The 14,778-nt window shown below is 38.2% G+C and overlaps 1 protein-coding gene across 2 annotated transcripts in view; it reads left to right on the top strand.

Annotated features, from left to right (window-relative positions):
- Positions 1 to 14,778, top strand: part of Dcdc1 (doublecortin domain containing 1) — a 494,469-nt gene that overhangs the window by 351,869 nt on the left and 127,822 nt on the right. The gene's annotated exons all lie outside the window — the stretch shown is intronic.

The raw sequence follows: 14,778 nt of genomic DNA on the forward strand, positions 1-14,778 counted from the left end.
GGAAATTACTCCTATAAGCTACTTGTAAGTCTGTCCAGAGATTTTTTTTTAATGCAAACACAGGGTAATATGAATTTATATTCCATTCCCCTTACACAAGCGGTAATATTCCATATGCCATTTATATCTTATTTTTTCACTTAACAGTATGAGACTTTTCCATAGCAGTACACAAAATGTGCTCCCTCAGTTTTTATTTTTTGATGCATGCTATTTCAGTATGTGGATGTGCCATGATTTATTTAAATTGTTTTCTGTTGGTGGTTGTTTTCAGTCTTTTGTTTTTAAAATCAGTGCTCAATTCACTTTGTGCTTTGTTCATTGCACATATGTGTAAACATATTAGGATACATTTTAAAAAGTGGTTGGGATAAGAAAAAGGGCATGTTTGTGTGTAAGTTTTATAGATGTTGCCAAATTGTTTTTAAAGAGACTGTACAATTTACAGGCTCTCCAACAACATGTAAAATGTTTGTTTCATATATAACCTTGAAAATACAAGGTATTATTAATGTTTGAACCTTTGCCATCTCAGGTTAAAAAATATAAGATCTGTTGGTATAATTTAATTTTCAACTCTATTATTTTAAGTGCATTTGAGATTTTTTCATATGTTTACATAAGGTTTCCCTGTATGTTTGGTCTTTCTTTTGCCCATTTTTTCTCAGATTTTAGTATTTTCTTATTGATTTGTAGGAATTTTTAAATAGAGATCAGGATATCAGCTGTATATGTGTGATTTGAGTTACAAATATTTTCCCTAGATTATAGTTTTTCTTTTGACTTAATCATGGTGAATTTTTTCTCAGATATTTTATTTAGTTTTTATTTGAGAGTTAAAAAGCCTTTTTTATTTCTAAATTATAAATTTTTGGGGGGGTGGGTTCTGAGAATTGAACCCAGGGGCACTCTGCCACTGAACCACATCCCCGGCCCTTTTTGTTTTTTATTTTAGACAGTGTCTTGCTAAATTGCTGGGGCTAACCTTGAATTTGCATTCTTCTGCCTCAGCCTCCCAGAATTGCTAGGATTACCAGCATATGCCACCATGTCTGGAAAAATTATAATATAATCCTAAGAAATCTTATCAAGATATAGGTTTAAAATGGTGAGAATAGAGAAAGTGGCCAAAGATTACCTCTAAACTTTTGTTTTTGGGGTCTTGGAGATTGGGAATCTAAAATTTACTGATTTAATGATTAGAGAAATATCCTTATCTTTTCCAATGTTTTCTTTCTTAAATTTTTTTTTACCTTTTTATTTTATATTTTTCAAGTGAATGACCATATCATTCATAAAAAGACTGAATGTAAACTAACCAAGTATGGCAGGAAAAGGATTTGTTAGGTATTTTCAAGTCTTTGCTCAAGTAATTACTGCGAAATAACTTTTAGAAATGAAAAACAATATATGGGCACAGTGGTGCATACCTGTAATCCCAGTGGCTCAGGAGACTGAGGCAGGAGGCCCATAAGTTCAAGGCCAGCTTTAGCAACTTCTTGAGTCCTATCTCAAAATAAAAAATAAAATGGGCTGGGATGTAGTTCAGTGGTTAAAACAAACAAACAAACAAAAAAACAACAACAGAAAACAAAACCCTGGGTTCAATCCTCAGCATAAAAAAAGAAAGAAAGAAATGAAAAGCAAACTATGAAGAAGAATTACCACTGGTGAAGGGAAAAGCCAAACAGGATGTCGCGAGCATTGAGTAAGAGAGGAATCAAGTTTGGTTCCAACAAGTGGATTTTGTTCATGCAATGCACACTCAACATTCCTAAAAATAGCAAGTCACAAATACATTGAAGATTCACTCCCTTGTTTACCTAGAGTCCAATCCCCATGGACTTACTCAATGCAATGTCTCTTAGCCAAGAAGTCAGTCAGCAAGACCGAGGGGATTATTCTCAGCCGTAGCTTCTCTCAGCTCCTCGGATGTCTTTCGATGCCCTCGGGTGTTCACTAAGCCGGAGGCTGGGTGGTAGTTGTTGTTGTGGGAGAGGTGGTCAGTCGTCTGGCATTGGTGACAACGGTTGATCAGCAATCAGCGATAGAGTGGACAGCAGCCGGGGCAGTCGAGAACTATATGGAGTCCTCTGATCACGGTGCTGCTGACAGTTTGCTCCAAAAGTCCAGGGGTTTAAGGAGTGATTTTCAGCCCAGTCATGCTCTGGTCTTCATTGATAAAGACCAGAACACGACTAGACTAGGGGCCACCACTCAAATCATAGATAAAGGTTCATATCGGTATTGTTCAGGAGTGTCATCCTGCCACACAGCAAGTTTGTCACCAGGCACCTTTATGATTTTAGTTTCATAAGTCCAGGCAAATACCAAATACAGTTTATTATTACTACATAACACACAGCTGTAGCAATTCCTATTATTTCCTTGTCTCATTACACAGGAGAAGTAGAAAAAGGTAATGTCAAATGGCAGTTTGACAAGGCTTGTAGTTGACATGCTAATGTTATCAACAAAGTAGTTTTATATTTATCCTACTTGACCAGGTCTCTTGGGTCCTTTCCCTGGATAAATATCTTCAAGTTTTACTACTTTAAAACTTTACTAAAGTAAAAGAAAAGGTTCAATGTGTAATGCTGTTTCCAAACCTATCATTACTAAGACCGTGATTCCACTGAGTCCTTCAGAAATAAGGAAGGCAAACCATGAAGACACAATAGGAGTTGTACTTTTAGCTAAATTGAGGTAATTTGGTTTAACTGGACTACCTTCTGGCAGAGTAAAACCCCATCTGACCCTTCCAAGAAAGATAGGACACTGGCTCCATAAACCATCTAAGTAAAAACCGATAGGGGAATGTTTGTCTTGACCATGGTCAGCGGTGGAGCGATGGAGGGGATTAGTTCTGCTAGGTTACATGTAATGCTGACTTTGGGCACTTGGGCAGGTAAGTGATGGTGCTGGTTGCCTGGCTCAAAGTACTGCTTTTATCCAAGTTTATTGTGATGTTCAGGAGCAGAAAGCAGAGTTGGAAGATTTGAAAAACTTGAACTTGAAAGGCCTGAGTAAAACTATGGTTAAGGGAGTTACAGTTGTTAAAGACATTATCACAACTGAAGAAATGCCTAGAGACATTAAGAAAGATGACTTGAGGGTCTCTCAGGAGCTGGCAAGACCATACCCATCTCAAGTTCAAGGGAGTAAAAGTGAAAATTCTCTTGAGAAGAGGGAGGGGTACCCTTCTTTCACACGAATATCTAGGAAGTTTTTTCAACATGCTCAGCCACTCAGACCCTCAGAGTCTGCTGTAGCAAGGGTCCCTGGAGACTTGGTTACTACTTGAGATGGCAGCAAACCTTGGCATCAATCACATGGTGCTGGTTCTGTAGAATTGCAGGATGCTGGAGTTAGAGGGTCATGGAGGCTTCCACCAAGATTTCAAAGGAAGGCCTGGGAGGCCAGGCAGAGTTCAGCAGGGTTGAAGTCCCTATGGGCAGCCCCTAAGAAAGCTAAAGGTGGAGATTTGAGGAGGAAGCCAAAGCTGCAGTGGAGACCCCCAAGATTAAGAAATGCCAGTAATGTGGGGACATCATCCTAGAAAAACTGTAGGAATTGAGCAGAGACAAGTCAACAGAAAGGCCACTTAGGCTGCAACCAACATGGCCACAGGGGCAGAGCTAGACAAGCCCTTTAATGAAGACATCATGCCATGTGCTCCAGATGCTGAACACCAAACTATGGGACTTGTTTGCCCAGCTGGATTTTGGTCTTACTTTGGTCCTGTTCCTTTTTGCTATGACCCTATTTTTGTGAATGGAAATATTTACTTAGTAAACATATATATTGGATTTATTATATTCATATATTGGATACTTGTAAGATGCTTTTAATTTTACAGAAGCTCACAATGCAAAATTGCCTTGAGCCTCAGAGGCGGCTTTGGACTTGAACTTTGAGCAATCCAGGAACTGTTGAAATTATGGAGACTCATGGGAATGGACTAAATGCATTTTTCTTTGCCAGATGAGCATGAGTTTTGGGGGGCCAGGGGTGGCATGTTATGGTTTGGATATGATTTGTCACCCAAAAGCTCACATGTGAGACAATGCAAGAAAGTTCAGAGAAGAAATGATTGGGTTATGAGAGCCTTAACCCAATCAGTGAATTAATCACCTGATGGAATTAACTGGAGGCAGGTGGGTTTAGCTGGAGGAGGTGGATCATTGGGGGATGTGGCTTGGGGGCTTATATTTGTATCTGGAGAGTGTAGTCTCTGTCTCTCTCTCTCTCTCTCTCTGCTTTCTGATCATCAAGTGAGCTGCTTCCCTCTGCCACATTCTTCCACCATGATGTTCTTCCTCACACAAGCCTGGAGGAATGGAGCCAGCCTTCTATGGACTAAGACCTCTGAAACCATGAGCCCTCAAATAAACCTTTTCTCCTCTGCAGTTGTGCTGGTCAGGTCTTTTAGTCATAGTGGTGACAAAGATGACTAAAACAATTGACACTACTAATTGAGCTCATGTTATTAGTGCCTTGGCTCCAGCAATAAACAATTGCTATAAGGTCCACATTCTCATGTAACATGTGTCTGTAAAAAAAGAACATGCTCATAAATTGTGATATGTTCTGTGAAGGTATTAAAATACAGATGGAATCAAGAATAACCAGAGGCCAGGGCTGCTTTGGACAGCACAGTTAGGGAAGGTTTCTCTGAGAAGGTGAGATTTGAACCCAGAAATTGCTGTTATTGAAAGAGACAGGAGGGTGTGGTCCAGAGGAGGAGGATAAAGATGACAGTATGTTCTGGACAGATCAGCAAAGAGACTGGGGCAAGGGAGGGCTTGGATTATTCTACAAACAGGATTTAACTAGAGCAGAAAGCCAGAGGGAGAGCAGTAGCGCTGAGGATGATTTGAGCCTTATAGATAAGACTCGGTAGTGTGGGTTTGATTTTAATGGCAAAGAGAAGCCCATGAAGTATTTAAATGGGAAGTGACAAGGTTTAGTTTTAATTTAAAAAGATCACATCACACCAGTTATGTTACTATACAATATTAGTGAATGATGATGTTAAAAAAAGATTTGCCTGAAAATAATTTCTGAAGTCTTTTCTTTTTTCTTTTTTTCTTTCTTTCTTTCTTTTCTTTTCTTTTTCTTTTTTTTTTTTTTTTGCTATCATCATTGGCAACTTAAATGTCTTCCCTCCACACTTCAACATTGGTACTCTTTATTACCTTACCTTGTTTATTTCTTTGTAGGATTTGTCTCAATCTATAAATATGCTACATATTTTATACTATTAGTTATTTAAATTGCTCATCTTAAAGAAGCTTTAGCTCCATAAACTTTGGCCAGCATTTGCCCTGCCAAACTTGAGTGTCATATTCAAATATTTCTGTCGCTGAGAACTTAGTAGTAGTAGTAGAAGTAGTGGTGGTGGTGTTAACAGCTATTGTCCTAGGTCACATTGTATTTCTTGTCACATTGTATTTCTTGACTCTTGTGTTCTTGCAGGAGAAAATTTCAGGCAAGATAAAAAAAAGTGGTTAGAGGTATAGCAAAGTTTATTAGGAAAGAAAATACTGTTATGAAGGATAGAGAGAGTGGGTCATCTCTGAGGGGAGAGAGATACAGGCACCCGCTTAATTACAGTTTTATTAGGAATCTTAGGGAAGTTTCTAGAGAGTCCAGATCAGGTACCACCTCTCAATTTTTGACTGACAGTAGGATTGTATCATATTTTAAGTTTCTATTGTGTATGGTCTTAACCACAAATACCCAAGCAAAAATCATGGGGGAAATTTTACTATTATAATAAGATTAAAATCATATGCCATATATCTAAAGGCAACTTTCTGTCACCTTGGCTCACCCTGACTAGTTCTAATTGCAACTTGCTGTTCATAGGTTTTTATGGTTGGTGTACTTTGCTTTTAAATATCCTGTCTTCCAAAGTCTTGGAATCTGTAGTCTGCATAAAAAAGTCCCTTCTTCAGGGTAATTTGTGTTCTTATTGGCAGGGAGGAGTCTTAAATTTCTAGGGCCTGGGAATAGCTCCACAGATAAATGGGTTGTTTGTAGAGGAATATAACATATCCTATTGACTTAAGCCAGACAGGACAAAAGTGACTTTAGGTAAATTAATTAATCTCTCTTTTTTTTTTTTTTTTTTTTTTTTTGGTACTGCAGATTGAACTCAGTGGATCTTATCCACTGAGCCACATTCCAGCACTTTTTTTATTTTGAGATAGGGATTTGCTAAATTGCTGAGGCTGGCCTCAAATTTGCAATCCTCTTGCCTTAGCCTCTCAAGTCGCTGGGATTACAGTTGTGTACCAACACAGCTTGGGAAATTGCTGTTTAAAATAAAATACATGAGCAGGATGGGGGTCAGGCAGCATGGTATTCCCACACTATAAAATTATCTCCTTAACATGAGTTCATATTGCTCATGTCTATCTGCTACCTACCACTTATTGAGTTCCTTCCATACGTATGAACTGTTATACCTACCAAGTTTTTTCTAAACAAACTGCACAATAAATAAATTACAAGGTATTATTGTAACTCTTATTTTATAGGTGAGGAAACTGAGATTGAAGGAGGTTATTTCATTTTCTAAGGTCATAAAACAGCTGGCCAAGTAGGACTCAAATCCAGGTCTATTAGAGAGAGAAAACCATAATTTTGCCTTCAAAAGTATTTCCCTTTAGAACCAGCTCGTAACAGGGCACCTCCTTTGAGAAGTTGACCTTGCTGGAGTTAGTTTTGCTTCCCTTCTCTAATCTTTTTGCAAGGATTATGACCTTTTGCCCAGAATTCTAAATTCTAAGGAGAAGTCACATCTAAATAGTTAAGATGTAAACTCTTAAATAATCCTTCTTCAGATTTACAGAACTCAGAACATCTGGTGACCTTTCGAATATCTTCCCTTACTCTTCAGTTCTATGCATCAACTAACACAAAACATGTAAACTGGTGTGAGGTTTGACTTGCAGAAAAGTAATGTCTGTCTCAAAAAGAACTACAGGAGTTAGCACCAGGAAGTTAAGGTCCATTAACATGTTCCTGAGAAGAAAGAAGCCCTGAAATGTGCCCTGGATGGTGTTGAAGTCTAACAATGAGAGAAGCACACCAAGGCAAGCGTATACTAAGCAGATTTTATTTAAAAGTGGTAATAATACAGACTTCTCCTGGGAGGAAGAAAGGGGCCATGGCTGATGTTCTAGAATTCCCAAGAAGTGAGCATGCCCTACATCTTTTATGGGTTGGGTCTCCTTCCTGCCTACTTGACTAGGCCCAGGAGAGACCAGTGACATAGCAAATAAGGTGAAAAGTAGGTGGCAGGGGGAAGGGCCACAGGGAGGATTCAGGCAGGTAGGGGCCTAGGGGGCATTAATTAGCAACTCCCTGCCTGTAGCTTTTTGGGAGGGGCAGTTAGGCCTGTAACCTTGCTCAAAAGGGCTCTGGAGACACTGACATTCCAGTCTCCAGGGGCGGTCTCCAACTTCCCAGAGTCTGATGGTTTTCAAGGCTTCCATGGCTTCCATTTCCTCCATTTGACCCGATCCCCTATTTCTATACTAACTGCCTGTCCTAAATTCTGGCTTCATTGAGACCTCACTCAGCTTGTAGCCTTTCTCCCCTTCTCCTACTTTCCCTCCCTAGAAAAGCCCTTTATGCCTCTGAACCCCCTTCAGATGGTACTTTGAAGCCAATAACCCTTCCATCTTCTCAAAATGCCATTCCCCTCACCCTGTTTTTTTTGGAGGGGCAGGTACTGGGGATTAACCAGGGGAACTCTACCACTGAGCTACACCCCCAGACCTTTTTAGTTTTCATTTTGAGACAGGGTTTTGTTAAGTTGCTGAGGCAGTTCTTGAACTTGCCATCCGCCTGCCTCAGTCTCCAGAGTTGCTGGGATTTCAGGTGTGTGCTACCATGCCCAGCCAATGTCAGCCCTTAAATAAACCAGATTCCTTCCTACCGATTCTCATCTCCCAAATATTGACCTCTGAGTGGTAAGCAGTTTGGAATTTAACCCAGTAAAAGTCTCATATTCTGTTCTTGTATTTCTCCTCACAACTGAATCCTTAATATAATTTCTGGTTCCCTAATTTTATTCTTACTCCAATTCAGCACAATCTTTCTTATTCATTTATTTACACAAAAGGAAAGCTATTACAAAAACCAAAATCCTAAAATTTTCTAGCTCCTTGATTTTTCTGTCCCTTCCGTCTAATTTTTAACTTCTGAATTTTCAGGCTGTGGAAAAAAGTCACAAAATTGTCTCCTGTCGTCTAAACTTATCAAAGCACAGTTCAGGAAAACAGTCTTTATTTATCATAGTCTCCCTAACAAATTTCTCTTGGTAGACTTTGAAAAGATTTTCCCAGGTCTCAATTATCCAGTTCCAAACCTTCTGATGTATTGTTACTACTGTAGTTTTTACTATTAAATAAAAACTATAGGAAGTCAATTTTTCAGACTAACTCCTGAACCAGGCCCCAACAGATCAGATTAAAAATCAAAATGGAGTCATTCATACTAAAAGTCAAACCAACGCTGTTACTGAATGCTTTGCCCTTGTTCCTGATGCCAATCCAATAACAATTTTGAAAAAAGGGAGAAACAGGGAACTCCTGTCCCAGAGTCTGTGATTCTGCCTATCAGGCTAGAGAGTTTTTAAAGAGGTGATTCAAAGGTTATTTTCCAGGTGTTCTCTGTCAAGAGATGTAATTCACTTGCTAACTTGAGTGATAGTCATTTCTTAGATCTTCTGGTGCCATCCCTGAAGTCTGAATTATTTCCTTCCTTGGTGAGTGTGTACTGAAGGTCAGATAACTCTTCCTAGGATGGGGAAGAAAGGTAATCCTGTTTCCCTTAAGATTAGGGAGGGAGAAGGAGAGAAGAGGAAGAGAAAGCAACATATTCCTTTAAAGAATAAATCCCAGTGGTAGAGTGGCCAGGGCTATATTCAAAGCATAAACTGGACCACTGTTACATAAGTTGTTATATGACCTTCCAAGAAATCAAGAGAGGAAGCGATAACTCCCCCAAAATAGGCCGGTTTCAATTTGCGGGACCATGAATTTGCCTCTGAGCTTAGCATCCTTATAAAAATGTAATCAGATTACAGTAACCTGGCCCAATGGTAACCAGTTATTTTTCTATTGTTCTGTATGTTCTGAAGGTAAGTTTGAGTGAACAACATTGTGCTTGTTGCTTTTTGCTATTGCTTTCGTAAGTCTTTCTCATCTATAAAACCAACCTCCTCTGCTTGGCTCATTGAAACAATCTATTTTATAGATTGAATTGCTGTCCAATTCTAGGATGAAAAATAGAGCCAATTAAGATCTTTAAACTAAATTGTTGTAATTTTTGTCTTTGATATTACCTTGTGTGAGCCTTAGCTCCCTTACCTCTGTCACAGAGATCGAGATGAATAAAACATAAAAGGAAGAACCTGTGAGGAATGCAGGTATCAGGCACTTGTGAGCTTACTAATTGTTAGTCAACTCTTTGTTGCTGTGACTCAAAACCTAGCATAAGTAATTGAAAAGAAGAAAAGTTCATTTTGACTCATAGTTTCAGAGGTTTCAGTCCATGGTTTGCCAACTGTATTGCTTTGGACCTGAGGAGAGGTAGAACATTCTGGCAGAAGGGCATGGTGGAGGAAAGTTACTCAGCTCAAGGAAGCCAGAAAGGGGTGAGAGAGAGGGACATGGAAGGGAAGGGAGCGGGCAGGACAAAAAGTATTCTTCCGGAACAGATCCCCAGTGACCTACTTGCTTCATTTCTTCAACCAGGTCCCACCTCCCACAGCCTTCCCCTGCCCCGTAGTCCATTCAGCTATCACTGGACTAATCCACTGATGAGGTCAGAGCCTGCCTAAAAGCCACTTCCTAAAAGCCTCACCTCTGAATGTTGCTTGGAATATAAAGAATGTAAACATTGCTTGGAGTATAAAGTTCAAATTTTATCACATGGCATTTCAGGTTCATCTCCCACTATTTCTTCTAATACTCAGCCAGACCAAACAATTCACATGGAAAATTAATAAGGAAATTAATTATGCCAGTGGTTCCAAACTTGTATGTATATCAGAACAATATGGGGTCCTTTAAACCTCATAAAGTTCAAGTCACACTCCAGACAATTAAATTGTAATCTCTGGGGTGGGGCATAGGCATCCCTATTTTTGAAGCTCTCATGGTGATTTCATTTGCAAGTAAATGGGGCACCACTTGCATATAGCTTCTTGTTTCAAGCCCAGGGGCCTGTACACCTGGTATCCGTCTACCACCTTGTCCTCCAGGTAACTTTATCTACTCTTCCTTAAAGATCCAATTCAAATGTCAACATATTTGGAACTTTTTTGATGCCACCCACCCCCATCCAGGTCATACAATTAACCTATTTTCTGTGTGCATATAACTTTATATATGATTCACCTCTATTATTTATTTATATGTCAGTCTCCTCCACATACATGACTTTAATATGACTGCATTCAACTTCAAAGACATTATATAATGAAAGACAGGGAAAGAGAGTAATTTAGTCCAAATCTTTTGGAACAGCCTAAAAACTTGAAAATTAATGGAATCGTGTTTATTATCTGAGCAAAATCTAACACTTATTTTCTTATTCATGCTACTTTTCTTCCTACCACTAATTTGTAAAGTTTAAAGGAACCACCAATCATTGAGTATTTTCTATATATATGTAATGTAATAACATATATTTTTTTAAATCATTATTGTCATACTTCAAGGGAGGTGTTATATTCCCATTTTATACCAAAAAAATTAAGGTACATAGACACTGGATCAGCACAAGGTTTCTCAGCTAAAAAGCAACAGATGGAATTAAAACTCAAGTTCCCCTTTTCACTGTGCTTCAATTTGTTTTTCTTTAAAAATTCCCAATATCTAAATATAATTTGCCAGAATGCAAGATGTTTAAGAAAATGGAGGGTTTTGTTTTTTAGTGCCATCGTTTTGACTGTTGCATACAATATAGACATTTAACAACCCAGATGATGATCTGTTAGTACTCTCAGGATCTCTCAGTGTGGTCTTGCTTTTTAAATTCCTACTACTAGTATATACCAGCACCCTTTACATAGTGACTGATTAACAGTTGGCTTAACCCATGTGGAAATCCACTTGTGCCCTAACTTTGACTGCAACTTTGATTAAAACCTTTCAGATTACCATTTTACTTGAAAACCAAAATCACAAAGCATAATATTAAGCAAGTCTGCATCTTTCTGTCCTAACTGCTTTATCCATATCCATGAAATAGCAATCCTTTTACCCAAACATTCTACAGTTATCTCTTAAGTAGAATTAACGGTTACACCAGTCTTTTCAATTTCAGAAGGTAATGATAGAAAGACAAAACCCATGAGTGAGGTAAGAAAAATACGGCTCTCTACATGCATCAGATGGACTCAACACTATCAGGGAAACACCAGAGACAGAGATCAACAAAAGAAAAGGAAAATTAAGCAAGTAATAACATAAGCAGCTGGAGAGAGGGAAAGAGGAGAGCAGCTGATGAGCAGGAGAAAAGGAAAAATGAAGCATTTCAGTGAAAACCTATTATTACCAACAAGCAATTTTTAATATGGCTAAAAGTCTGCTTAACAGTAAGAAGAGGCCTTAACATTACTTTTAAAGGAATTTTGGCGTGTTAAATAGACCTAAAATAGAATCAAGAAAAAGAGAACATAAGATGCTTCTTAAACTTTAGAATAAGGAATGAAATTTATATTACTCAATTTAAATGGACTAATGAAATTTAAGTAACAATTGAGGACTAAAAGATTTCACTGGGAATATTGGCATATTGATGGGAGAAGATGAATAAATATTAAGGTGTTGATTTCCCTTAAAAATTGTGCTTATATTAAACTAAATATCACCAAAGGAATACCTTATAGTTTTGCCTCCATCTAATAGGCTGGCAATCCTAAAGGATTGTAGTGAGGATAGTGATTATTAAATACCATGGATTAAAAATAATTGATATTATATCAAATAGATAAGTTTAGCAGTAGATGTGTTCATCGCCTTTTTCATTGTTGTGACAAAGTACCTAAGATAAATGACTTAAAGGAGGAAATATTTATTTTGACTCACAGTTTCAGAGGTTTCAGTTCATGGTCACCTGGCTCCATTGATTCTGGGCCTGTGGTGAAAGAAAACATCATGGCGAGGAGCTTGTGGTGGAGCAAAGTAGCTCACCTCATGGCAGATAGGAGGCAGAGACAGAGAGAGAGAGAGGGGGAGGAAGGGGCCAGGACGTGTTGTTATACCCTTCAGAGACATGTCCACAGTGACCTATTGCCTCCAACTAGTTTTACCTCCTATAGTTGCCAATATGCCTTCAAATTATGAATCCATCAGTGGGATTAATCCACTGTGAGATTAGAGCCCTCATGATCGATCACTTTTCAAAGGCCCCACCTCTGAACTCTGCTGCTTAGAGACCAAGCCTTCAACATATAAGCCTTGGGGGACTTTGCAGATGGAAACATTATCACTAGGCTTTTTAACTAGTTTTAAATATAATGATGATGATGATGATGATGATGATGATGATAATGATGATCTTGACATTGAACTCAGGTGTGCTCCACCTCTAATATACATTCCCAGTCCTTTTAATTTTTTATTTTGAGACAGGTCTCACAAAGTTTGTCCTGGCTGACCTTGAACTTAAAATCTACTTGCCTCAGCATCTCAAGTCACTGGGATTATAGGCATGCACCATGACTCTTGTCTAGCTAGTTTTATATAGAGTGGTATGCTATTTCTGAGCAAAAATTACCCCAAACTTAAAATAAGTTCTCATCTGTCATCCTTCCTGAGGATCAGGAATACAAGAACAGCTTAGCTGGGTTGTTCTGTCTCAGGGTCTTTCATGATGTTTGTCAAACTGTCAGTAGGGGTTTCAGTCAGCTGAGGGCTTCAGTGAGGTTGGAAGACCCTCTTCCAAGTTTCCTCATATGAGTGTGACTGTCAGAATGAGATTTGCTTGCTAGTCACTGGGACTCTCCATAGGGTTGTTTATAATATTTTAGCTGACTTCCCCTAGGAGTGGGAGAGGGGATGAGAAAGAGAGAAATAAACAAACAAACAATGACAAAACACATCCAAGACAGAAACAAGTGTCTTTTATAATCTACCCATAGAAGTGAAATACTGTCACTTCTGCCATATTCTATTGGCCACACAAATCAGTCTTGGTACAAAGAGGGAGGTGTATCAGTCAGCTCAGGCTGTCATAACAAAATACCACAAACTGGGTGACTTAGAAATTTATTTTCTTACAGTTCTGGAGACTAGAAGTTCAAAATCACAGTGCTATCAAATTTGGTTTCTGGTGAGGACATTTTTCTTGGTTTGCAGATTACTTCCTTCTTGCTGTGGCTTCACATGGCCTTTCCTTTGTGGCCAAGAGAGAGGGAGAATAGAAGAGAATGAGGGAGAGAGAGATCTGGTACCTTTTCTTCTTCTTAAAAGGACACCTTTTATCCTCATTTAAGCCTAATTTTTCCTTAAAGTCCCTATATCAAGTACAGTCTTATTGAGGTCAAGACTTTGGCATATAAATTCTGAGGTAACACATTTTGGTTCATGACAAAAGGATTATAAATGAGGAGGCAGGGCTCTTTAGGGTTGTGCTGGGTGTTGTCGACCACGGATGTATTGGTGGTGTTGTCCTCTGGACTGTCTTCTACCCTGATGGCTTCTTTCAAACCAAACTCACCAAAAAATTTGGAGTTATCTTTGGAGTTGGTTTATCTCACTATTTTTTTCAGGTCATTTGTGCAGAAAAATGAAAGCATTATTGATATAGTGCTATTAAAATATGAGAATTATATAATTACCTGTATATACATTATATGTATACCTTCTTAAATAAATATCTAGCTTTTAAAAAACTAGTTAAGGAATCACTGCCATATTTGTTTTAAATTATTTTTTCAGAAACTAAACATTACTACTACATTTGGAGAACACAATGTACTATTCTCAGGCTACTTTCTCTTTCTTGTTCTCCAGAGGATCCATACATTCTGAATTAGTTTATTATTCACTAATGATATTTGTATTTATTATTATTCTATCAATAACATGTGATATGGTATGTTTTCATTATTTATGTGAATTATTCCATGCTGAACATATGATTTTAGATTTTGCTTTTAATATGATGCTAAGATTTGCCCATAGTTGTATATTTATTTCTAATTCAATTCCTGTATGACTATTGATTTTGAGTATAGCACAATGTATCCATTCAGAAATTAGCAGACATTTGCTATATTCAGTATTTCACTATTATAGTCATTATCTTCCTTTCTTCACTTGCATTGCTTTTTAAAATATTTTTATTTGTTTTAATTAGTTATACATGACAGTAGAATGCATTTTTGACACATCTTACATCAGTGGAATAGAACTTCTCATTCTTACAGTTGTACATGATGTAGATTCACATGGTTTGTGTGATCATATATGTACCTAGGGTAATAATGTCCAATTCATTCTACTGTCCTTCCTACCCCCTTACCCCCTCCCTTTCCTTCACTCCTCTCTGCCTAATGCAGTACCTCTGTTTTTCCCTAGCCCCACCGCATTATGGATCTGCATCCGTATAACAGAGAAAACATTTGGTCTTTGGTTTTTAGGAATTGGCTTATTTCACTTTTCATCTAGGTTGGTTCCACAGTTTGGCTATTGTGAGTTGAGTTCCTATAAACATTTATGTGGCTGTGTCACTGTAGTATGCTGATTT

This window comes from Sciurus carolinensis, chromosome 11 (assembly GCF_902686445.1).
Source record: "Sciurus carolinensis chromosome 11, mSciCar1.2, whole genome shotgun sequence".
Taxonomy (NCBI): domain Eukaryota; kingdom Metazoa; phylum Chordata; class Mammalia; order Rodentia; family Sciuridae; genus Sciurus; species Sciurus carolinensis.